Consider the following 27,162-nt stretch of genomic DNA (forward strand, 5'->3'; position numbering starts at 1 on the left):
AAAATATTATATACAGACTCCCAGGTAGATGCCATTTTCCTTGACTTCCGGAAGGCGTTCGATACAGTTCCGCGCTGTCGCCTGATAAACAAAGTAAGAGCCTACGGAATATCAGATCAGCTGTGTGGCTGGATTGAAGAGTTTTTAGCAAACAGAACACAGCATGTTGTTCTCAATAGAGAGACGTCTACAGACGTTAAAGTAACCTCTGGCATGCCACAGGGGAGTGTTATGGGACCATTGCTTTTCACAATATACACTCCTGGAAATTGAAATAAGAACACTGTGAATTCATTGTCCCAGGAAGGGGAAACTTTATTGACACATTCCTGGGGTCAGATACATCACATGATCACACTGACAGAACCACAGGCACATAGACACAGGCAACAGAGCATGCACAATGTCGGCACTAGTACAGTGTATATCCACCTTTCGCAGCAATGCAGGCTGCTATTCTCCCATGGAGACGATCGTAGAGATGCTGGATGTAGTCCTGTGGAACGGCTTGCCATGCCATTTCCACCTGGCGCCTCAGTTGGACCAGCGTTCGTGCTGGACGTGCAGACCGCGTGAGACGACGCTTCATCCAGTCCCAAACATGCTCAATGGGGGACAGATCCGGAGATCTTGCTGGCCAGGGTAGTTGACGTACACCTTCTAGAGCACGTTGGGTGGCACGGGATACATGCGGACGTGCATTGTCCTGTTGGAACAGCAAGTTCCCTTGCCGGTCTAGGAATGGTAGAACGATGGGCTCGATGACGGTTTGGATGTACCGTGCACTATTCAGTGTCCCCTCGACGATCACCAGTGGTGTACGGCCAGTGTAGGAGATCGCTCCCCACACCATGATGCCGGGTGTTGGCCCTGTGTGCCTCGGTCGTATGCAGTCCTGATTGTGACGCTCCCTGCACGAAGCCAAACACGCATACGGCCATCATTGGCACCAAGGCAGAAGCGACTCTCATCGCTGAAGACGACACGTCTCCATTCGTCCCTCCATTCACGCCTGTCGCGACACCACTGGAGGCGGGCTGCACGATGTTGGGGCGTGAGCGGAAGACGGCCTAACGGTGTGCGGGACCGTAGCCCAGCTTCATGGAGACGGTTGCGAATGGTCCTCGCCGATACCCCAGGAGCAACAGTGTCCCTAATTTGCTGGGAAGTGGCGGTGCGGTCCCCTACGGCACTGCGTAGGATCCTACGGTCTTGGCGTGCATCCGTGCATCGCTGCGGTCCGGTCCCAGGTCGACGGGCACGTGCACCTTCCGCCGACCACTGGCGACAACATCGATGTACTGTGGAGACCTCACGCCCCACGTGTTGAGCAATTCGGTGGTACGTCCACCCGGCCTCCCGCATGCCCACTATACGCCCTCGCTCAAAGTCCGTCAACTGCACATACGGTTCACGTCCACGCTGTCGCGGCATGCTACCAGTGTTAAAGACTGCGATGGAGCTCCGTATGCCACGGCAAACTGGCTGACACTGACGGCGGCGGTGCACAAATGCTGCGCAGCTAGCGCCATTCGACGGCCAACACCGCGGTTCCTGGTGTGTCCGCTGTGCCGTGCGTGTGATCATTGCTTGTATAGCCCTCTCGCAGTGTCCGGAGCAAGTATGGTGGGTATGACACACCGGTGTCAATGTGTTCTTTTTTCCATTTCCAGGAGTGTATATAAATGACCTAGTAGATAGTGTCGGAAGTTCCATGCGGCTTTACGCTTATGATGCTGTAGTATACAGAGAAGCTGCAGCATTAGAAAATTGCAGCGAAATGCAGGAAGATCCGCAGCGGATAGGCACTTGGAGCAGTGAGTGGCAACCGACCCTTAACATAGAAAAATGTAATGTATTGCGAATACATAGAAAGAAGGATCCTTTATTGTATGATTATATGATAGTGGAACAAACACTGGTAGCAGTTACTTCCGTAAAATATCTGGAAGTATGCGTACGGAACGATTTGAAGTGGAATGATCATATAAAATTAATTGTTGGTAAGGCGGGTGCCAGGTTGAGATTCATTGGGAGAGTCCTTAGAAAATGTAGTCCATCAACAAAGGAGGTGGCTTACAAAACACGCGTTCAACCTATACTTGAGTATTGCTTATCAGTGTGGGATCCGTATCAGGACGGGTTGACAGAGGAGATAGAAAAGATCCAAAGAAGAGCGGCGCGTCACAGGGTTATTTGGTAAGCGTGATAGCGTTAAGGAGATGTTTAGCAAACTCAAGTGGCAGACTCTGCAAGAGAGGGGCTCTGCATCGCGGTGTAGCTTGCTGTCCAGGTTTCGAGAGGGTGCGTTTCTGGATGAGGTATCGAATATATTGCTTCCCCCTACTTATACCTCCCGAGGAGATCACGAATGTAAAATTAGAGAGATTCAAGCGCGCACAGAGGCTTTCTGGCAGCCGTTTTTCCCGCGAACCATAAGCGACTGGTACAGGAATGGGAGTCCGCCCCAGTAGCTGAGTGGTCAGCGTGACGGATTGCCGTCCTCTGGGCCCGGGTTCGATTCCCGGCTGGGTCGGAGATTTTCTCCGCTCAGGGACTGGGTGTTGTGTTGTGTTCATCATCATTTCATCCCCATCCGGCGTGCAGGTCGCCCAATGTGGCGCCGAATGTAATAAGACCTGCGATATGGCGGCCGGACCTGCCCCGCGAGGGGCCTCCCGGCCAATGACGCCAAACGCTCATTTCCATTTTCCACAGGAATGGGAGGTAATGACAGTGGCCCGTAAAGTGCCCTCCGCCACACACCGTTGGGTGGCTTGCGGAGTATAAATGTAGATGTAGATGTACTGTCCAATGAAATGTCTGCCGTTAACACTGTAACACAAGTGGCCCCGTTTGGATTGGCACCGTGATCGTAAAGAATGTACTGCTGATCAGTGACGTTGTATCGTGTTTAGAGATGAAACACGGTTCTGCACTACCACCGACGACCATCGTGAGAGAGTATTGAGGCGGCATAGGAGGAGGTCCTATTCACCCAATGTTTTGGAGAGGCACATTGGTAAAAGTGATTGTAGACTTTCGCGGCCTAGGCACGCGATGAAAAGCTCTTGGGTTTCCAGCCGAGTGGCAGTATTACAAATCCCCGACATTTCTAAGAGTGGCATACTCATCATGTTCTGGCGAAGTGTCGAAATTTTCAAATGCCGTCGCGGTGCTGGGGGTAGCGGGCATGCCATTCGCATCTCTATCAGAGCATTCCGGTCCTGTCTCGCGAGGAGGATGGAGGTGGGCGCGCTCTCGACGAATTGCCACTATTGCTGCATTCCATGACGCACTCAGCAGGTATCCTGCGTCTCCGTTTACATTGAATTTCGATTGACTTTTTTACGACGCCTCCTAATAACTGGTGGCTCGACAGAGCAACTTGGTGTTCTAGAAGTCAAATGCGTGGTGTTCCTTAATGCAGAATTTTTCTATCGCCGATTTCTCGTCTGTCCCAGTCGCACATGCCTGATATGTTCCTGGCAGCGTTTAGAAATACATCGCTGCGTTTTTCCAATGTACTACTGACTGCATTCGCAGACGATGCTGTCAATTCCTGATACTTTGCAGTGAACACACGTGTCGTGGGGCGATCACTCAGTTTTTAAAATACACTGCTGGCCACCGTAAATGCAACACCAAGAAAGGCAAGAGGTAGCACAACAAAATTTATTTTGTAGATAACGTGTTGACCAAGTATCAAATGATTACGTTTACAGACGTCTGTGACATGTGGTTCCTGCCAGAATCAGTAGCCAGAGTAGCCGCCATTGTTGGAGTTCACTGCTGCCACACGTCTCGGCATTGAGTCAAAGAGACGTTGGATGTGTTCCTGGGGTACAGCAGCCCAAGCAGCTTCCACACGTTGCCAAAGATCATCTGGTGTGGCAGCTGGGGATGTAATCTGGGTCACTCGTTGAGCAACCATGGACCACATGTTTTCTATCGGCGAAATATCTGGAGAGCGAGCCGGCCAGGGAAGCAATTCAATCTGGTTATTGACGAAGAACTTTGGACAATGCGTGCCACGTGTGGTCGCGCATTATCCTGTTGAAATATGGCTGTGGCCGAGCCCTGAAGGTAAGGAAGGACAACTGGCTCCAGCACCTCGGATATGTAGCGCCGGCTATTTAAAGTACCGGCAATGTGTACTAGAGGCGTGCGAGAGTAATATCCAATACCGCCCCATACCACAATACCCGGTGCAAGATCAGTGTGGCGGTGCATAATGCAGCTGTACAGCATCCTCTCTCCACGGTGTCTCCACACTCGAATTCGACCATCGTGGTGCTGCAGACAGAAGCGTGCCTCGTCAGTAAAGACAACGTCATTCCATTCTGCCGTCCACATCCGTCTGTCATCACACCATTGGCGACGGAGACGTCTGTGGTTCTGCGTCAATGGTAGACGAAGCAATGGACGTCTTGCGGACAGACCACTCTGCTGTAAACGGCGTCGAATGGTACGCGCAGACACTGGAGGATGCGTTACAGACGCAATGTGCTGTGTTATGGTTCGGGATTTCACTGAGCGATCCGTCACTGCCATGCGCACAATTTGCCTATCAGCACGTGCAGTGGTGCACCGAGGTGAATGCGATCGACCACGTCGGTCCGTCGTACCCTCCTGCAACCAACGGTCACATATCCGCATTACAGTTGTTTGGTTTCGTCCAACACGACTAGCGATTTCTCTGTATGGTAATCCACAATCTCGGTAAGGCACTATCCTTCCTCTGTCTAACTCGGATACTTGATCAAACGATGTTCGCTGTTGTCTACGAGGCATAACTGATCGTCTTGTGAAACAACCACAAGGTAAACACACGTGCCGAACGTACACTCCTCGAAATCGCGAAGACTTAAATGGCGCTATGAGGTGGCGCCACAGGCGCGCGTGATGTGCGTCTGCGCTGAAATTCTAATCAGTTGCATATCTCATCGCTGCAAACCCATGGTGTAAATTTCACTTGATTCGGATGCTTCCTTCAGGGTGTTGCATTTACGGTGGCCAGCAGTGTAATTGAAAAGTCACGATCGCTTCAATCGTTTATTAGATGACCAGTTTCAGCACTCTGAAGGTGCCATATTCAGATCTGTGAAGGTATAACATAACAGGTTTGAGGGAGGGCTTACATGAGTTAACGATATACATTACAATTATTACAGAACCACACACCTGAAACGTGGATTAACAGTTATAAAACCATATAGACATCATGGCACATGAGGCAGACCATCTGAAGAAATCATTGTCACAACCAATAAAAAATAATAAAAAAACTTTTCTCATGGTCGTTCTTTCCATAAAATACAAAACTGAAGTCACCAGATGAAACTAACACTGCTCGCCTAACATCGGTCGGCATCATCACTGCCCTATTCCTCGCAGGCAGTTCTAGTAAAGTTGTGTTTCAGTAGTAATGAGTGGTTATACCGTGGGACGGTGTATGCGCTGCTTGGACAGCGCTATCTGGTGGCCGATTGTGAACCGCTAGGATCACAGCAGGTAAGCCTGCACGGAATGGGGCAGTGGTGACGCCGACCGGTGTTAGGCGAGCAGTGGTAGTTTCATCTGGTGAATTCAGTTCTATATTTTATGGAAAGAACGAACATGAGAGCAGTTTTTTTTATTATTTTTTATTGGTTGTGACAATGATTTCATCAGATGGTCTGCCTCATGTGCGATGATGTCCATAAGGTTTTATAACTGTTAATCCACGTTTCAGGTATGTGTTTCTGTAATAATTGTGATGTATATAGTTAACTCATGAAGCCCTCCCTCAAACCTGTTATGTTATACATTCACAGATCTGATGATGGCACCTTCAGAGTGCTGAAACCGGTCATCTAATAAACGATTGAAGCGATCGTGGCTTTAAATTATTTTAAAAATTCCTGGTACGTTGAATTTAACTGGGTATTTCGCAGCACCAGGCCACTCTTTCGTCTTTCGCAGTGTTTAGAAGACGGTCTTTATGTTCGATTTTGCCAAGAGTCTCCCAATTTTGGATGACAGCGGTCCCAGATAAGGAAGAAAAGCGAGTCTCTTGCCTTCTTCTCCTACTCGCAGTAGGATTATTCCTAGCCTTATGGTGTGGGGAGCCATCGTGTATGAGTTTAGGTCATGGATGGTACCGGTTGAGGTACTCTAACAGCTTAACAGTACATTATGGTCATCGAGTGTTCTCAGATGTCGCCACACATGCGGCGGTATCGTGGTGCCAGTTTCCAACAAGACGATGTCCGTCCGCACGTAGTGATTGTGTCCATGAACCGTATGTGTGGTGCTGTAATACTCCAATGGGCAGAAGATCCTCAGATGCATCCTCGGTTGAGGATGTGTGGCACCAACTCCGACGTCAACTCCGTGCGATTGTTAGAGTGCTGGATATCAAGGACCAGTTGAATCATTTGTAGCCCAGCTTACCTTAAGGGAGATTGTAACAGCTTTATGACTGCCTTCCCAGCCGAATCTGTGCAAATCTCTGGACCAGAGGGGTGCAACATCATACTACACTACTGGCCATTAAATTTGCTACAACAACAAGAAATGCAGATGATAACGGGTATTCATTGGACAAATATATTATACTAGACCTGACATGTGATTACATTTTCACGCAATTTGGGTGCATAGATCCTAAGAAATCAGTACCCAGAACAACCACCTCTGGCCGTAATAATGGCCTTGATACGCCTGGGCATTGGGTCAAACAGAGCTTGTATTGCGTGTACAGGTACAGCTGCCCATGCAGCTTCAACACGATACCACAGTTCATCAGGAGTAGTGACTGGCGTATTGTGACGAGCCAGTTGCTCGGCCAACATTGACCAGACTTTTTCAGTTGGTGAGAGATCTGGAGAATGTGCTGCCCAGGGCAGCAGTCGAACATTTTCTGTATCCAGAAAGGCCCGTACAGGACCTGCAACATGCGGTCGTGCATTATCCTGCTGAAATGTAGGGTTTCGCAGGGATCGATAGAAGGGTAGAGCCACGGGTCGTAACACATCTGAAATGTAACGTCCACTGTTCAAAGTGCCGTCAATGCGATCAAGAGGTGACCGAGTAGTGTAACCAATGGCACCCCATACCATCACGCCGGGTGATACGCCAGTATGGCGATGACGAATACACGCTTCCAATGTGCGTTCACCGCGATGTCGCCAAACACTGATGTGACCATCATGATGCTGTAAACAGAACTTGGATTCATCCAAAAAAATGACATTTTGCCATTCGTGCACCCAGGTTCGTCGTTGAGTCCACCATCGCAGGCGCTCCTGTCTTTGATGCAGCGTCAAGGGTAACCGCAGCCATCGTCTCCGAGCTGATAGTCCATGCTGCTGTAAACGTCGTCGAACTGTTCCTGCAGATGGTTGTTGTCTTGCAAACGTCCCCAGCTGTTGTCTCAGGGATCGAGACGTGGCTGCACGATCCGTTACAGCCATGCGGATAAGATGCCTGTCCTTTCGACTGCTAGTGATACGAGGCCGTTGGAATCCAGCACGGCGTTCCGTATTACCCTCCTGAACCCACCGATTCCATATTCTGCTAACAGTCATTAGATCTCGACCAACGCGAGCAGCAATGTCGCGATACGATATTACCGCAATCGCGATGGGCTACACTTAGACCTTTATCAAAGTGGGAAACGTGATGGTATGCATTTGTCCTCCTTACACGAGGCATTGCAACAACGTTTCACCAGGCAACGCCGGTCAACTGCTGTTTGTGTATGAGAAATCGGCTGGAAACTTTCCTCATGTCAGCACGTTGTAGATGTCGCCACCGGCGCCAGCCTTGTGTGAATGCTCTGAAAAGCTAATCATTTTGCATATCACAGCATCTTATTCCCGTCGGTTAAATTTCGCGTCTGTAGCACGTCATCTTCGTGGTGCAGTAATTTTAACGGCCAGATTCCAGAAAGGTCACTTGACTGAGAATGCTATTTATACATTCACTCATCAAATAGTACGAGCCTTACATAATAATATATCTCCAGTTGGTTCTTTTTGTAATCTCTCCAAGGTCTTCGATTGTGAAAATGATGATAATCTCTTAGAAAAACTCAAGTCTTATGGAACTAATGGCTTTACACACAGCTGACTCGAATCATACTTGACAGAGAGAATGCAATGTCTTGTGCTGAATCATTCGGACAATGTCGGAAAGGTAGAAAATTTTAGTGACTTGGGCAAAAATCAGAAAGGAAGTCCCACAGGGTTAAATTCTGGGTCCCATCCTACTCATCATATATGTGAATGACTTTCAGACTTAATGTGATTCATGAGTTGCTCCCGGCGTATTTGATAATCAGAATATCCACGGGTGTACCGGCAGTACACCCGTGGATATTTTGATTTTCAAACTTAATATTCAACAAGTAAAATTGTTATTTTTTGCAGATGACGCTAGCGTCATAATAAATCCCATTAGAGAAAAAGCAACAGAAGAGCCAATATATAACATATTCCAAAGAATTATTAAGTGTGAGTCTGAAAATGGACTCTCCCTAAATTTTAAAAGAAAAACATACTACATCCAGTTGTGTAAAACACATAGTCATCCAAACAATTGATGTAGCACCTGAGCAGGACTCAGTAAGTAGAGCAGAATGCTCCAAATTCTTCGGTGTGTGTCCTGCTGAAAACTCGAACCCGAAGAAGCATATCACTGAGCTTCTCAAACTAGTGAGTGCAGTTACTTTTGCTCTTCGTAAAACTGCTAATCTTGGAAGAAAACGTATCAATCTCCTCACATATTTTGCGTATTTCACTCAGTAATGTCGTACGGAATAATTTTATTTTTGGGTGTAACTTATCACTTAGAAAATAAATATTGATTGCACGAAAACGAGCAGCAAGAATAATATGTGATGTTCACACACGGATGTCATGTAGGTAACTCTTCAAGGAGCTAGGCATTGTACCTGCAAAATTATAACACCCATTTTCTCTGACGAAATTCGTCAAAAATAATCCATCACAATTTAAGAACAGTGATGTACATACCCACAATTCTAGAGGGGAAAATTACTTTTTTACATATTTTTAAAGCTGCTTGTGGCTCAGAGAGGAGTTCAATATAGAGCAACAAAAATTTTTGGTCATTTGCCCAATATCATAAAATGACTGTCAGGTAGCAAATTAAGATTTATATCTAATTAAAAATAATTTCTCATTTATACTAGACAACTCTTTCTTTTCTAATGGAAAATGTCTACTTCAAAACTGGCAAGCAGTAAAATAAAAAAACAGCCAATTGTTTTTAGGTGTAGTTGCTTGAGTAGGAATAAAATTATAATATCTTCATTAACGTTAGCACTAATCATGTATACATATCCTGGGAACTGACTGCTTTACCTCATTTCGATAAAGGGATCCTTCAAATAATCTATGGAATATGTGACTAACTAACAAAAGACAGGTGCATCAAACCATCTTTGAGGTTGATGTCATAATGACGTTCCAATAAAGATTTCTCCAATTTATTAGAATGGTCTACAGGCGCCGGCACGGTACCTCATCGTGTTTGGTCAGAGAACTGAATGCTGAAAAACTGAGTTAAGAGATCGACGAGGACCTTGAGCGGATGTCAGGTGACGTCCGACACGATCAAATGCAACGAACTGTAACGACAAAAAAGGGGGTTTATGATAACTCATCAAAACGTCGTCGATCCAGGGTTGGAATCCCGCCACCGCTTAAATTATGAATAATAATTAGCATTGGCGCTCGAAGGCTTCTGGTCTGTTCAAACAGGGCGGAGGAGCCGACACAGTTTCAGGGCACTCTCTTGGCCTTGGGGTGTGGAAACTCCCTCTAAAGGCGGAAGAATCAGAAATGATCAACGACGTGAAGATGCAGAAGGCAATGGAAACCTCTGCATTAAAGACACATAATTTGTATCACAGAACATGTGGCCTGTAACTGAAAAGCGTCACGATGATCTCTCCATTGTCAAAAGATTCCGGAATAGTCCCCCATTCGGATCCACTGGGGTGGACTGCCAAGGGGCAGGTGACCATGAGACAAAGATTGAACGTGATAGGAAAGCTATAAAATCTAAAAACGGAATATAGAGGCTCAATCTACATATAGTGGGGGTCAGTGAAGTGAAATGGAAAGAAGCTAAGGATTTCTGGTCAGATGAGCATAGGGCAATTTCAACAGCAGCAGAAAGTGATATAATGGGAATACGATTTTTTATGAATAGGAACATAGGACAGTGAGTGTATGACTGAACAGTTCGATGATAGGACTCTTCTCAGCATAATCGACAGAAAACCAACACTACAACGATAGTTCAGGTATAAATGTCGGAATCGCAAATTGAAGGGGTATATAATGTATATGAGGATATTGAATGGGTAATGCAATACGTAAGGGAAGATGAAAATGTAATAGTCATGGGGGACTGGAATGAGATTGTAGGAGAAAGAGTGGAAGCAGGGATTACGGGAGAATATGGACTTGGCACTAGTAATTAGAGAGGAGATGACTAATGGAGTTCTGTAATAAACTTCATCTAGTAATAGCGAATACTCGGGTCAAGAATCACAACAGAGGAAGGTATATTTGGAAAAGGCAGGGAGATGCAGGATGATTTCAGTTAGATTACATCAACGTCAGACCGAGATTCCGAAATCAGATACTGGATTGTAAGGCATACCCAGGAGCAGATATAGACTCAGATCACAATATAGTAGTGATGAAGAGTAGGCTGAAGTTTAAGACATTAGTCAGGAAGAATCAATACGCAAATATGTGGGATACGGAAGAACTGAGGAATGGAGAGGTACACTTGAAGGTCTCTAAGGCTATAGATACAGCAAAAAGGAATAGCTCAGTAGGCAGTTCAGTTAAAGAGGAATGGACATCTCTAAAAAGGTCAGTCACAGAAGTTGGAAAGAAAAACATAGACATAAGAAATGTAACTGTGAAGAAACCAAGGGTACAGAAGAAATACTCCAGCTTATGGATGAAAGAAGGAACACCAAAAATGTTCAGGGACTTTCAGGAATACAGAAATACAAGTCGCTGGGGAATGAAATAAAGAGGAAGTGCAGGGAAGCTAAAACGAAATGGCTGCATGAAAAATATGAACAAATCGAAAAAGAAATGATTGTCGGAAGGACTGACTCAGCGTGTAGGAAAGTCAAAGCAGTCTTCTGTGATGTTCAAAGTAAGGGTGGTAACATCAAAAGTGCAACGGGAATTCCACTGTTAAATGCAGAGGAGAGAGCGGACAGGTGAAAAGAGGACACTGAAGGCCTCTTTGAGGGGAAGATTGGTCTGACCTGATAGAAGAAGAAATAGGAATCAGTTTAGAAGAGATAGGGGATTCAGTATTAGAACCAGAATTTAAAAGAGCTTTGGACAGTTTAAGATCAAATAAGGTAAAAGGGATCGATAACATTCCAACAGATTTTCTAAAATTATTGGAGAAGCGACAGCAAAATTAAAATTCACGTTGGTGTGTACATTTCATGAGTCTGGCGAAATACGATATGACTTTCGGAAAAATATCATACGCACAATTCCGATGACTGAAAGACCTGACAAGTACGAGAATTATCGCATAGTTACTTTAACAAGTCAGGCATCCAAGTTGGTGACAAGAATAAAGTACAGAAAAATGAAAAAGAAAATTAAGGATACATTTGATGATCAGTTTGGCTTCAGGAAAGGTAAAGGCACCAGAGAGGTAGCTCTGACGTTGCGGTTGATAATGGAAGCTACAGTAAAGAAACATCAAGCACGTTCATAGGTTTTGTCGACTTGGAGAAAGCATCCGACAATGTCATATGGTGCAAGATGTTCGAAATCCTGAGGAAAATAGTGGCAAGCTATAGCGAGAGTCGGGTAATAAATACCATGTACAACAGCCAAGGGGAATAATGAGAATGGAAGACCATGAACAAAGCGCACAGATTAAAAAGAGTGTAAGATAGTGATATGCTGTTTCACCCATACTGTTCAATTTATACATCAAAGAAGCAATGACGGAAATAAAAGAAAGCTTCAGGAGTGGAATCAAAATTCAAGGTGGAAAGATATCAATGATACCATTCGCTTATGACATTGCTATCCTCACTGAAAGTGATGAGGAATTACATGATCTGCTGAATGGAATGGACAGTCTAATGGGTACAGAATATGGATTGAGAGTAAATCGAAGGAAGACGGTAAACGCAGACTAGCAGTAGCAAAAAGGGCTTTTTTGGCCAGGAGAAGTTTACTAGTATCAAACATAGGCCTTAATTTGAGGAAGAAATTTCTGAGAATGTACGTTCGGAGCACAGCATTGTATGGTAGTGAAGCTTGGACTGTGGGCAAACCGAGAAAGAAGACTCGAATATGGTGCAACAGAAGAGCGTTGAAAATTAGGTGGAGTGATAAGGTAAGGAATGAGAAGGTTCCCCGCAGAATCGGCGAGGAAAGGAATCTGAGGACATAGGTTGCAAGTGCTACTCTGAGATGAAGGAGTAAGACCGATGGGAAAAAAAAGAAAACGTTCGCGTATGACACAGGTACATGATGCACCATGCGCTGCGCCACAGCCTAAGGTGCCTTGTGGACTTAATGTATCGGCTTATGTGTAGTAGTAGTAGTAGTAGTAGTAGAAATCCTTTGGTCAAAAGTCTAGCCATCCCTACATAACGATACAGACGTCTGTTGCGCATCAAACCGTTAGACTCCAGTCCTATCCTCCATTCCTTCTTTGCTGATAAGAGAAACTCGTATTCTCGTGACTTTTTCGAAGCCCTCGAAACACGTAATTTGTGTGTATCGACATTAATCTTTACCCAACAGTCCAGAAATCACTTTTCAACGCTGTTTCCAGAATTAACACATCAATTTTGTAGAAAACGGTGATGTATACTGTAGTGAACTCTCGGGAAATTATTTTGTGACATCACATACCATTAAAACTACCAATCAGGTGGCCTCACGTTGGGCGCCAAAAATGTTGTGAACTCGTGAAATTATTTTGTGACACCAGATACCGGTCGCCTCACGCTGGACGCCAAAAATGTAGTGATCAACTTGTGAAATTATTTTTGTGACATCAGGTCCCGGTCACCCCACGTTGGGCGCCAAAAGCGTAGTGAACTCGAGAAATTAAATGAAATCAGACGCAATGGATACAAAATTAAGGGGTTCATGTATGAATGTAAAAGACTCCTTATATGATCAAAACATGAAAAAAATTGTTCAAATGGCTCTGAGCACTATGGGACGTAACATCCGAGGTCATCAGTCCCCTAGAACTTAGAACTACTTAAACCTAACTAACCTAAGGACAACACACACTTCCATGACCGAGGCAGGATTCGAACCTGAGACCGTAGCGGTCCCGCGGCTCCAGACTGAAGTGCCTAGAACCTCTCGGCCACATCGGCAGGCCAAAACATGAAAGAAATGTATTTATTTTCGTGCTGTTTACACAAAACAAAACAAAATTATAAATCTCAGGGCCGATTTGACTTGGCATGGACACGACTCAGTTATTAAGGGGAAGGAGGAGGGAACGAATTGTCTCACCATTCTTGTTATCGTTCGTCGTATCCTGCTGTCGGCGGCAGGCGTTGCGTCGGTACGGCGTGTCGCGTTGGAGCTGTGCTGCAAGGGTTGGCTGCCCTCATTAGCAATCGCGGCTTTGCGGCGGGTCCCAGGTACTATGTCCGCGTTGTCTGCCCGTTGTCGGTTGCGTGGCCAAAGCTGTGCTGTCGGAAGACGGATGTACGCCATGAGTGGAAGAGCGCCCTTGTCTTCTCGCTTCCGCGGTGTCTCCACGACTCTCCTTTCGCTTCTCCCCCATCTCTCAGCTCAACCCCTCCTCGAAACATTATTTCTTTCGACGTTGTCATTGACGGACGGAATTTTCAATGTAGCCCAATGACAGATCGCCGTTTCATCGCCACGCCTCTCCATGGAGGGTGGAAATTTTCCGTCTGGCGTTGGCTGGCGTGTGGCTCGTGAATCGGTGTCTTTCTCACGATTTCACATTCTTAAGATGTTTTCCTGCATTCCGAGGCTGTTGGGAGAGCAGCTACACACACTTCTTCTGCTCTCTCTGCATGAGCCCTGGACAGACTCATGTTTGGGCTCCATCTCAAAACCTGCCGGCGTCCGTCATTTACAAGGCATGTCCTCACTGTCGAGAAAAACATCTTAAGAATGCTGGCTTCTTTCACACGCCACCTGGCGCCGATTCCCCGCACTTTACTTACGCTGCTCCCTGTACCTGTGGGATGCTGGAATTGTCAGCGCATCCCTGATTTCTAAGGTAGGTAAGACTGCCACAAGGCCAGAAAAACTCAGATGGTTTCGCGCGTGCATTCTTGGTATTCCGTCCTAATGGCTGCAGATGTCCATCAGTTCACGGCACGGCACACTTTTCGTTGTCAGACGGGCCCTTCGCATCGTGTCCCTTCTTGAGCGAGGTGCGGACGTCAGCCCGGCCTGTTGCTGTGTGCTCGCAGAATGACTGCACCCGGGGACTCGTCCCAGGGAGTGCGGCGCTTCCTCCTCCACGGCCGCTCGCGGCGACTTGGCGAATGTGACTGTAATATTACAATAGATAAGATGCATAGATATAGATATATAAATGAGATAAGATATGGATATAGATAAGAGAGCTAGTGCATTGTGAATGCGAAAATTGTAGTTGTTGCTGAAAACGACGGATTGGCCTCGTGGCACCGACAAACGCTTGTTCTGTTTTTTTTAGGCACGTGAACGAGTGTGATTTTAAGTATGCAGAAGAAGATAGCCAGTGTGACAAGGAGGTTACAGGGCTTGTCGTGCGGCGAAATTCGAATGAGGTTTGCCCGCCGATTCCATAAATCTCAACCTCCCTATAACACACTTAGTGAACAAGTTTAAGTGCAGTGATACCATTAAAAACGAGACCGTACAAGGCCGCCATCAACCTCTGCGGACCAAATTGAAGACATTAGGACAGCCATTGAACGCAGTCCAAAATCGGATGCGACGATTGTCGGAGAAACTGAACATTCCGTGGGCAATGGTGCATGAAGTTTTGTGACGCTTACTAAGGAAAACACCGTACCATGATTAGGTTATCCACCAATTACATTCCATTAGAACTACTGACAACCTTGGGAGAGCCAGTCCTGACAAAACTCTACCATCTGGTGAGGAAGATGTATGAGACAGGCGAAATATCCTCAGACTTCAAAAAGAATATAATAATCCCAATCCCAAAGAAAGCAGGTGTTGACAGATGTGAAAATTACCGAACTATCAGTTTAATAAGTCACAGCTGCAAAATACTAACGCGAATTCTTTACAGACGAATGGAAAAACTGATAGAAGCCGATCTGGGGGAAGATCAGTTTGGATTCCGTAGAAATGTTGGAACACGTGAGGCAATACTGACCTTACGACTTATCTTAGAAGAAAGATTAAGGAAAGGCAAACCTACGTTTCTAGCATTTGTAGACTTAGAGAAAGCTTTTGACAATGTTGATTGGAATACTGTTTTTCAAATTCTAAAGGTGGCAGGGGTAAAATACAGAGATCGAAAGGCTATTTACAATTTGTACAGAAAGCAGATGGCAGTTATAAGAGTAAAGGGGTATGAAAGGGAAGCAGTGGTTGGGAAGGGAGTGAGACAGGGTTGTAGCCTATCCCCAATGTTATTCAATCTGTATATTGAGCAAGCAATAAAGGAAACAAAGAAAAGTTTGGAGTAGGTATTAAAATCCATGGAGAAGAAATAAAAACTTTGAGGTTCGCCGATGACATTGTAATTCTGTCGGAGACAGCAAAGGACTTGGAAGAGCAGTTGAATGGAATGGACAGTGTCTTGAAAGGAGGGTATAAGATGAACATCAACAAAAGCAAAACGAGGATAATGGAATGTAGTCGAATTAAGTCAGGTGATGCTGAGGGAATTAGATTAGGAAATGACACACTTACAGTAGTAAAGGAGTTTTGCTATTTGGGGAGCAAAATAACTGATAGACTGGCAATGGCAAGGAAAGCGTTTCTGAAGAAGAGAAATTTGTTAACATCGAGTATAGATTTAAGCGTCAGGAAGTCATTTCTCAAAGTATTTGTATGGAGTGTAGCCATGTATGGAAGTGAAACGTGGACGATAAATAGCTTAGACAAGAAGAGAATAGAAGCTTTCGAAATGTGGTGCTATAGAAGAATGCTGAAGATTAGATGGGTTGATCACATAACTAATGAGGAGGTATTGAATAGAATTGGGGAGAGGAGGAGCTTGTGGCACAACTTGACTAGAAGAAGGGATCGGTTGGTAGGACATGTTCTGAGACATCGAGGGATCACCAATTTAGTATTGGAGGGCAGCGTGGAGGGTAAAAATCGTAGAGGGAGACCAAGAGATGAATACACTAAGCAGATTGAGAAGGATGTAGGTTGCAGTAGGTACTGGGAGATGAAGAAGCTTGCAAAATCTATGACCCTCTCATCGAAAACTCCTCCGTGGGTGGACACACTTCCAATGAACCTTAGCGTTGCATTCGCCTCGTCTGTGATTAGTTTTATATGGACGTTCCGCCTTAAATCGCTCTATAGGCATGCCCCCGAGTATGCGACTGCTTAGAGTGAAATAGCGTAGTGGTACAGTATCGGGTCTTCCAGCCTATTTATACGTCACATTTGTTTACGGTGGGGATCGACTACCACTCCCCACGCTTATCATCGAACATCCGCAGGCCTTCCTGCATTTCGTCAAAACTTCTAGTGTTGCGACTTATCTGTATTCGGCAGCATCATCCAGACAGAATTTCCGACGTTATCCACTAGCTTATTTACACATGTTGTGAAAAGTAATGGTTCTATGACACGATCTCTCGGTGCCCCGACGTTACTTTTACATCTCAAGATTTATCTCCGTTAAGAATGACACGCTATGTCTATTTGGTGGGGACACTTAAATTCATTCCCAAAGTTGTTACGATAATCCGCGCGACCGAACTGTGTTCATTAGGCGACATCGTGTAAATGTATAGAACGCCTTCCGTCGTATCACGCACGTTATGGGCAAAGAGCACAGCTCATTTGTGGCTTTATCAACTCTAAAGCAATCTAGCAGTCTCGGAGGCACCGAGCTATTCACACGCCGTGGTGTCAAGCTTGGCTCGAGTGCCTCCATTCAGATAAAGCAGTCATTGCAAGGGTCAAGTGCCGAGGTCAACGACGTGTGGATGAGAAGGCTCACCGCCCGTTAACTTTCGATTGTAGCAAGGAACAGATGGGCCACTCTGCAACAGTTCAAGGGCCACTTTACTGCTTGAAAACAAGTAGCCCGATGCAGTGGAGCGTCTCTGTCAGCCACATCTCAGCAGTGCTCAGGAGACTGCAACGGGTGCAAGAGCTTCGTAATTGGATGCTCGAAATGCAGGGGGCTCAGAAATTACCTATCGATTATTATTTGCCGGCCGGAGTGGCGGAGCGGTTCTAGGCGCTACAGTCTGGAACTGCGCGACCGCTACGGACGCAGGTTCGAATCCTGCCTCGGGCATGGATGTGTGTGGTGTCCTTAGGTTAATGGCTCTGAGCATTATGGGACTTAACATCTATGGTCATCAGTCCCCTAGAACTTAGAACTACTTAAACCTAACTAACCTAAGGACAGCACACAACACCCAGTCATCACGAGGCAGAGAAAATCCCTGAACCCGCCGGGAATCGAACCCGGGAACACGGGCGTGGGAAGCGAGAACGCTACCGCACGACCACGAACTGCGGACGTCCTTAGGTTAGTTAGGTTTAAGTAGTTCTAAGCACTAGGGGACTGATGACCTTAGTAGTTAAGTCCCATAGTGTTTAGAGCCATTTGATTATTACTTGAGAAAGCTAGAGGTTTTACCCTGAACTGATGCGGCAAGAAGTCCGAGAATGTTTTATACAACAGTGCCGTCACGAATTATTTCGTTCTCATGTAACTTTGCTGTACGTAGAGGACACTGCGCGCCAGATTCGTCAACTGGAGAAAATGCGTAAAATAAGCACAGTCGCGGAATAATTTGGCGTTTCTGCAACGCTTTCGGGATAACGAGATCGCGCCCAGGTTTACTGTGGTTAAACATCGTATGAAGGGCTTATTTCAATAGCGGTACAAGGCCATTTTGTTCATTAAGAAATACAGAGTCCTAAAGTTAAATGACTGCTGAAAAATCTGCAGTTGAGATACCATAAATATTCAAGTATATTTCTGGTAACTAAATGTATTAAAATAATCATTTAACAATAATAAAATAAACTTATAGGTATATATACTTAATTAAATGTAATAAATCATTTATTGTATATATATATCACAACAAATTAATTCAAAATAACCAAAGCTATACACAACCTAATTTTTTTTAAAAAAACTTTTAATTTATATATTAAATAAATAAATGAAGTGCCTGATTAAACGGTTACCTTGATACGATAAATTAAGTAAATAAAATTACCTTCATCAAACAAGTTACATAACATAGAATTAAACTATCTCCTTTAGTATCAAAAACTAACCTGCATCATACTTCATTAAACAAGTTACCGACTTCCTAAGAAGATAAAGGAGATGCTAAACCTCGTTAAGGACAGTCTCAGCGTCAGGATTCCTGGGATTTACAACATCCTTTGTGAGTGAAGAAGCAGTTACATCGATCAGTCCATCCGTACCATTTCCGACCACTGTGCAGAACAGCAAAGGCATATTAAAAATCGAGAAGTGAAGAAATTTGCAGTTGCTGAGCAGAATCTCACAAACAAAAATAAAATACTGTTTGACTAAACAAAAGTTAAGTCCCAGGCTACCACATACTGGGACACTGTAATTAAAGAGGCTGGAGAAATGTGAATGTGTGAGAAAATCTTCAACTGTGACAGAGGTTATAATCTTAGCAGTGCGTGGAAGCGAGCTCTCGATCCAGAGAAGAGCCAGAGATATTCGTTGCAATGTTAACTCTACAGTGGGGCTGGTGGTGGCACCAGTGCAGATATTGACACAATCTGCGATAGCATGACGTAATTATCGACCACCCAGAAGCCATCTTTGGGCTATATCTGGATCCCTCACCTCTTCTCTATCCAGTCCAAAGCCCACAACCGCCTCCGACTCCTTAAACTCCTCTCTGGCTGTACATGGGGTTGAACCCCTCTACCATTCTCCACACCTACAAATCATTAATCCGTCCCATCGTCTGTTATGCCAGTCCCGCCAGAATATCCGCCCCCCTCCCCAAATTCTGTAAGCTCCTCAGATCATCGAGCACCACGCACTCCACCACACCCTCCGTATATGCCTCCCATCCCACATGCGGGTCCTCTATGACCTGATTCCTTTCCCCCATCTGCTTATTTTCCTCGAACATATCTGCGTCCTCTACACCTCCCGCCGACTTGATCCCTCTCATCCACTTGTTGTTCCTCTCCTCTCCAACACCCGCCCTCTGCCGTGCCTTCACCATTGTGTATCCCCTACCCTCCGCCTCTACACCCTTCGTCTCCTTTCCCAAGGTGGCTTCCATCGACTCTCTCTTCCTCCATTTATCCCTGCTATCAACTCTGATCCTCACCTCCCCCTCCCTCCCTCTGACCTTTTCCCGAGCTCCCTCTCCCCCCCTTCCATCCTGTTTTTTTCCCTGCCTACCCTCTCTCTGACTCCCTTCTCTCCCCCGAGTCCTTTTGCTTTCCCCTCCACTGCCTTCCCCACTCCTTCTTGCATCCACCCTGACCCCCTTTTTTCTTTTCCTCTCCTCCCCCCCCTCCCTTTTTTCCACCTCATCGGTCCGGCTCCTCTCTGCATCCCCATCCGCCGCCGTGTCGCCTCTATAGTGCTGTTTTAAGTGAATGTTCAGTGCTGTGCGTCCCCAGTTGGTGTTGTGAATAGCCACCACACTGTCGCTAGGTGTGTTTTTAACTGTTGCGAACAGAAACCAGACTGTCACTGTGTTCTTCAATTGTGCCTCTCTACTTACTACATGTTTTAATCAGTATCACTGACCTTTTGTTTTTATGTTTTCTTCGAAACTTTTCGCCTTGTTTCAGTTTTTAACAGTCACCGTTTTATCGCCTGCTTTTATTGTTATATCTCCTAATTCTGTTTCTTAACTTTTCTGTAGGCTGCAGAGTGGCATATTGTGCCGCTGCCAGCCCCCCCCCCCCCCACCCCCGGGGGTGGGGGGGGGGCGAGGGGAGAATCGAAATCCAATAAAGGAAAAGAAAACAGTTTTGACAGTCAGTCGCTCCTGATGAAGACCATGGAGGTAATCGTTGAAAACTCGAGGTTTTACTCGGAATTGGCACGGCAAGAAGTTCGAGAATGTCTTACACATTGATACTTATTATTTATAAATGCATATGTTTATTGTATATTACATTCAACATGAACACAATTCACATCCTGACAAAACTCCTATCTGTGCTGTGACACAAAAGACGTCCTGGAGTATTTGCGGTGTTATAGCTGCAGTATCTTGTCTAACTCAGTCTCTGATCTCTGTGAGCGAGTTGGTACGGTGTCAGCGAACACACTTTCCTTGATCAATTTGGAGACGATGGTGTCCATGGACGTGAGGTGGAGAGAACACACTGTCCAGTTCGTGGGTCCTGTGAGTACAATCCTTCTTACAGGAAACACATCGTGAAAAACGTACCCACATCTATGTCATAGTGGCATGGTGCTCCGTTTTGTTTGAAGTAAACATTATGCACACATTCACACTGCAGAAACTGTGGTAAAAGAAACTGTTGCAGCATATCCACTTATATAAAACTCCTTATCGATCTGGATCCCTTACCAGATAGTACTGATAGAGGGGATAGAGAAGATCCGAAGAAGAGTAGCACATTTCGTCTTAGGTACGTTTACTAGGAGCGAAAGCCTCAAAAGGCAGACGTTACAAGAGACACGTTGTGCATCACGATGTGATCTATTGTTAAAATCCCGAGAGGATTATGTTCTCTGTATCTATAGGAAAGACCATAAAGTAACGATAAGAGAAACTAGAGCTCACTCGGAGGTTTGGCAACAGTCGTTTCTCCCTTGCAGCATTCGCGACTCGAACAGGTAACGGTGGAAGTGATAGTTGCGTAGAAAGTACCCTCCGCTGCACACATATAGCCAGATAGATTGCCGACTATGTAGATGTAGACCATTACTCAGAAGGCAACACCTGTGTGAAATCTCTTACCATTGGTCAAGAAGCCATTGAAAACATTTGTTTCGTAATTGTTCATTGAGGCTGAGGCCATCGTTCTTAGAGATATGCTTGAGAATCTCCAGCTCTTCGAGTACGTCGAGCCTATGACCTTTCTATTCTCTAAATAAAATGGAAATTTCTTCAACACTTTTCGGTTTGTGACCGGAAATTAACAGATGATTAGCAAGAGTGTCAGGTACAAGGAACATTTATTTGGAAAAAGAGGCATCGATGTATATAATTCCACTTTTTTAGCTTTCCTATTACAATCAAACTTCTGATACCCCATGCATCGACTTGTACAATGTTATCCATTCGTCCGTTATTCCATCGTAATCTCATCGTCACCTCCTCCTTCCCAATTTTCTTTAGAGATTTTCAGGTGCTGTTCCACGTTATCCGACGGGGACAACCATCACTGCGCGCCGCGTCTCAATTCCATCGACCGAGCTGTAGCAGTAGCGGCTCAACATCAACGGCGACAACAAAAAGGGGAGAGGGGATGTCACAGTTTCCACTTTTCAGTGCTTTAGATCCTGAGAGTATCTTATTCGAAAATTTATATTTGTCTTTCACATATACGAGGGTTGTCCAGAAAGTAAGTTCCGATAGGTTGCGAAATGGAAACTACAGTGAAAACGAGAAACGTTTTATTTGCAACAGTTAGGTACACATTCCACCTACTTCTCTACATAGTCGCCACTCCAGCTTCGTGTTTTGCCGTAGTGTTGTATCAACTTCCCAATATCCTCGTCATAGACAGCAGCCGCCTGTGCTTTCGGCCAGTTATCTGCACTGGTCTGCAGCTCGTTGTCTGTGGAAAAATTTTGTCTTCATAGCCAGCGGTTCTTGTGAGCAGAGATGAGACTCAAGGGGAGCCAATTACGGACTGGATTGTGGGTGATCAAACACTTCTCGTCGGAAACGCTGCAGGAGCGTCTTCATTGCCCCTGCAATGTGCGGCCGAGAATTGGCAAGAAGAAGGAACTGCTCGACAGTTGTGTTATGTGGGCTGCATGACACAGGCGAAATCCCTAACCAGGCCCTCATACTTGGCGGGAGACGCTATTCCCTACGCATCTTTACGTGCTCACTGTTCACTCAGAATTGAAAAGAGCGTCGCGACACGATCGACGGGCGTACTAGAGACACATATGTGCAAAGCTTTACCGGATTTTCCCAGTGGTTTCCATTTCACGACTGATCGGAACTTACTTTCTGGACAACCCTCGTATGTTGAACGACATATGTCATATGTTAACTGAGATATGTCTCTTTCGCTAAATGTGTTTCAAGCTGTGCATCGAGTTCGTAATTTCGCGTTTCAGTGTCTCCACGAATCATCTCGAGCATATGATAAAACGTTTCTTCTTCACCTCATATATTCATGAAATTTGTCTGTTTATTAAAATAGCTGAGGAGTGTATAGTACTCGCCACGTTCTTTTCGAGACAGATACTGCTCATTTAAATGGTGCAATGCAGTACTTGCCTCCAAGTATAGAGACACGGTGGCATCCATCCTGCCCAAGGACATTAAAATAGATTCTAACCTCTTTGACAGAATAGATTCTAAGCTCATCCAACGTAACATATCACAACCTGACCTGACCTAATCTCCTTGACGTCGCCAAAAACTAAAGAGTTCGGATTCGCCATAAGCGTGCTATCGGCCGATACTGTGACGTAACAGAAGCGGTACGTCTAACTTGAGCGTTGAGTGATTATAAATCTTAAACTTTTATTTAAGAACACGGCAGAGATTTGGTATTACAACCAACCTTTAAAAACACTTATAAGTGCAGTGCGTTAAAATGCAACATCATCTGGCTAAATAACAACAATTATGCCCTCTCAATCACGACAGAACACAAGAACCATTATAATTAATTAAAATTCAAAATCACGTAAGAGTACCCGTGAGAAAACATCTCGAATAATTTCCCAAAATAGTTTTAGAATCTTACTGGCATTACGGTAACAACATTAACAAGAATAGGCAAGAATCATAATTCACTCACATAACACTAGATCGAAGGCACGAAAACATTCCAAGGATTTGATTTACCAAGAAGTGCTTAAATTACTGTACAATAACACAAGAAGGTGGTTCACTAGTATTAATATGCAACTGACCGAATGGATAAAATACATGTACTAAGAACCACTGGTAATCCATTATTAAAATGTTAACAGCCATGCAACAATAAACAGTCACCCTTGCAGAGACTAACAACTTATGTACACACATATAACATTGACTGGCGACTCCATTGAGTGCTGTGTACACAATGACCATATGGTAAATAAAATTAGAAGGAAGGTCAGCATTGGCCGTAATTTTGATGATTTATTAACAGCAAAATCGATTTTCGATCACATAATGATCATCTTCAGTGTTTTAGTGTACAAATGAAAGCTCGTAGGCACTGGTGTCTAGTTATTAGCAGTCACAGAAGCTATGAAACGATCAGTTATTGTGATGGTTTCATAGCTTCTGTGACTGCTAATAACTAGACACCAGTGCCTACGTTCTTTAATTTGTGTGCTAAAGCACTGAAGATGATAATTATGTGATCGAAAGTCGATTTTGCTGTTAACAAATCATCAAAATTATGGACAATGCTCACCTTCCTTCTAATTTTACAGATAACATTCTCTGCTCTTTCCTGTAATTACAATACTGGTCGTATAAAAAAGTAAGTTAACAAGAACTTGCACCAGAAAAGAGAAAATTGCCGTATGACAACACACTCACACAGCTCAAGACACTACCCCAATTCGTGATTTCCAGGAAGCACCATGAGGAGATTGGTCTGCAGCAAACAGCACCAGGCCTGCCACACTCTCACTGTTCAGACAACACACTCTTCTTACCGGCCGCCGACTATACCGTGGCTACCCAGACGTCCGCTCACATCCGATCTATTCACGCACTGCTCGGTGGTACTCCAGGGCTCCTGCTCACGTTACTCGCTCGGTCGCACTCCCAGTAGTGCCCGCTGTGTCCAACTGGCCCCACACACCGACTCGAACCAGCACTGGTGTAGGTGCGCTCTAGCTGTTCACGCGGGCTGTGGATGAGTGACGTTTTGTGACGTCACAGGTATAATCGAACAAACTGTGGCGACGATGTCTGACGATCGTTGGTGGTGCTTCTGCGAGCGCAGCCTAAGAACGACAGGTCCATATGGGCATCGCTGGCAGGCACACTGAAACCGAGAAAAACTACATGGATTGAACAAAGGGGACCACACCCTGCCTACCTCACCCATGTTAATTTAGGCAAGTATTACACACATTTCTGAAAAAACTATTTGATGCAGGACCTTAATATTTTTACTCTGCATTACATGATGCTAATAGATCCAACTGTATTAAAGTCTACTTTATCCATTTTATAGTTTTTAAGAAATACTTTTTTAAAGTTATTAACAAAAAATACTAAGTTTTTTCTGCAGAAAATATTTTTTTGTGACCTTCTTAATGGGGAAATCACTTGGATGGGTGACCATCCAGCCGCCATGTGCTGTTGCCATTTTTATGGGTGCACTCAGCCTCGTGATGCCAATTGAGGAGCTACTCGACCGAATGGTAGCGGCTCCGGTCAAAGAAAACCATCATAACGACCGGGAGAGCGGTGTGCTGACCACACGCCCCTCCTATCCGCATCCTCACTGAGGATGACACGGCGGTCGGATGGTCCCGATGGCCTGAAGACGGAGTGCTAATGGGGAAATATTAATGAATGTAGCACCAGAGGTGGCTTTTTATGTTATGCAGAGTCTCTGAAAATTTCATTCATTTATCTATGATAGGTTCTAATATAATAGGGCATATGTACTGAAAATTTTAGTTTGCGGGAAACTGACTTTAAAGAAAAAACTCTTGAAACTTGTTACTCACAGTTAATTAAAACTGTCCTGCTGTATATGATGGCCCTTCTATGGCCCCTAGCAGGTCTTCCAGCTCCTTTTTCACCTTCCTGGATGTTTGTCTTGCTTTCTTGGCCATATTAGATGCAGACCTGTCTGCATCGGCTATCCTCATTTTATCGCAACGTTGCAGCCCATTTATCATATTTTCACCAGGATTAATTCCCAGCTTTTTCAGTAGCCAACACTTACCAATATTACCACAATTGAATGTAATAACAGCATCATGAACTCCTAGTTTCGTTGTATGGATGCCTACAAATACAGTTGTAGGAAGGCGGTTCCAAATTATGCTGTTGAAACATTCATTTGGGTTCTGTGTCTGCCCATGCAGACATTTCATTAGAAGGTCAGGATGATCCAAGTCTCTGAAAATAGATTTAATTGCTGTAATAACAGCAGCAGGAAGAGAATTCTGGTGAGAATATGATTCTCCAGTTGCCTGAGCCTTATTGTATTTGCACCACGAAGTTTCTCCTGAGGGACACAATCCATTACATGGCTTATCATCAGTAGAGGACTTACGGAAGAATATGGCGCAAACATATCTCTTCATTGCCTCCAGATTTTCTTTATTTCCCCTAATTACCTGCCCATAGTATACCTGCAATTTATCTATAACAACTACTCACAATCACACTTGAACAAAACTAACCACGTGTTTGAAACCGTGCTGTTTGCAAACCGCAGAAACAAAATAATACCGACCGTTGCATTCCAAGGATAGCCAACACATTCGGGAGTAAAAAAAATCCCTAACGTGAAATGTAGGGGATAGAAAGATCTGAAATATATGCAGAAAGTTGGGTGACAGAAAAGAGGGCGTGGCACATAAAAACACGTGGTAGGAAAATGCTCTTTAAATGCTGGGAAAAAAAATTCAGCAAAATCCTTTTCTAAGTACTTAAATAAAACAATGTATCGAAATATGATGAAAACCGAAAATCGATTTTTTTCGACCTGAACCACTGTGTGGTCCCCGTAAGTGCGATTAGCAAAGAGGTTTAAGACTTTCAGTGCTTTACTATGTGACAGAGTTTTATTCGCACTAGAAAAACAACAAAATACCTAAAACTTAGGTAAGTCTTACTTCCAATGGTCTTACAATACCACATGCTTGAGCTGTCTGTCGATAAGTAATGGCATAGGATACATTTGTTTACACAAGGGATACAACCTAGATGGACAGAGCATAACTAGCTATAGGCTCGACGATTAACAACTCCCATATTATTACTATCATCGACAGAAGGTTATTCTTGAACTCATTTAAGTTTAAACAATAGCTAAAAACTGTGAGAAAGAAAAATACTGGCTGGAAAGGCTAGCAAGTTGCATATCCCCTCCACCGTTTTTACTTGCCTTCTCCACCATCACACCTCGCTCCAATCCTCAGTCGGCAAAATCGGCAAAAATCTGAAGTCTTCCTTCAAACAGCACATTTTACTCAGTATCCATTGGGGGACCTTTTCAATTCTACAATACCATAGCGAAGTAACAGAAAGAACTTTTTTGTTGAACATGAGTGAGCTGAGTCAGCAGCAGTTATGTGAACTGAGAGCACTTCTGCCACATAAACCATGTTGGCTGTTACAAGCCAGTTTATCCCCAAACAATCACAAAACATATTTTATAATGTTACATGCACAAGCCAATAGAACACGTAGTCAATCCTTTAACGATGCATCATAACTACAGATAATATTCCACACTGCCAACAATAACACAATATAATTACAAACTCTCTTTCATTACTTTGATTATGATGAGAGAACCTGTTTTTTTTTTTGTAATTTTGAGAGCTCTTGCTACCTGGTGAGCGCAACAAAAAAGTTTACTTAAAAGGGCCAAAGATGGTCATTAACGTGGTCAAAACTGAAAGCTGTCTGCCCGAGCAGATAGGAGATGCAGAATTCGCTGCCTCCATCTCACCACAGCAGTCGACTTGGAGCTGCCTATCTGATGTAAAACTACGTTGTCTGAGACGCTAGAAGCAATCCTGTTGAAAAGATAATACACA

Source organism: Schistocerca serialis, chromosome 8 (assembly GCF_023864345.2).
Source record: "Schistocerca serialis cubense isolate TAMUIC-IGC-003099 chromosome 8, iqSchSeri2.2, whole genome shotgun sequence".
NCBI lineage: Eukaryota > Metazoa > Arthropoda > Insecta > Orthoptera > Acrididae > Schistocerca > Schistocerca serialis.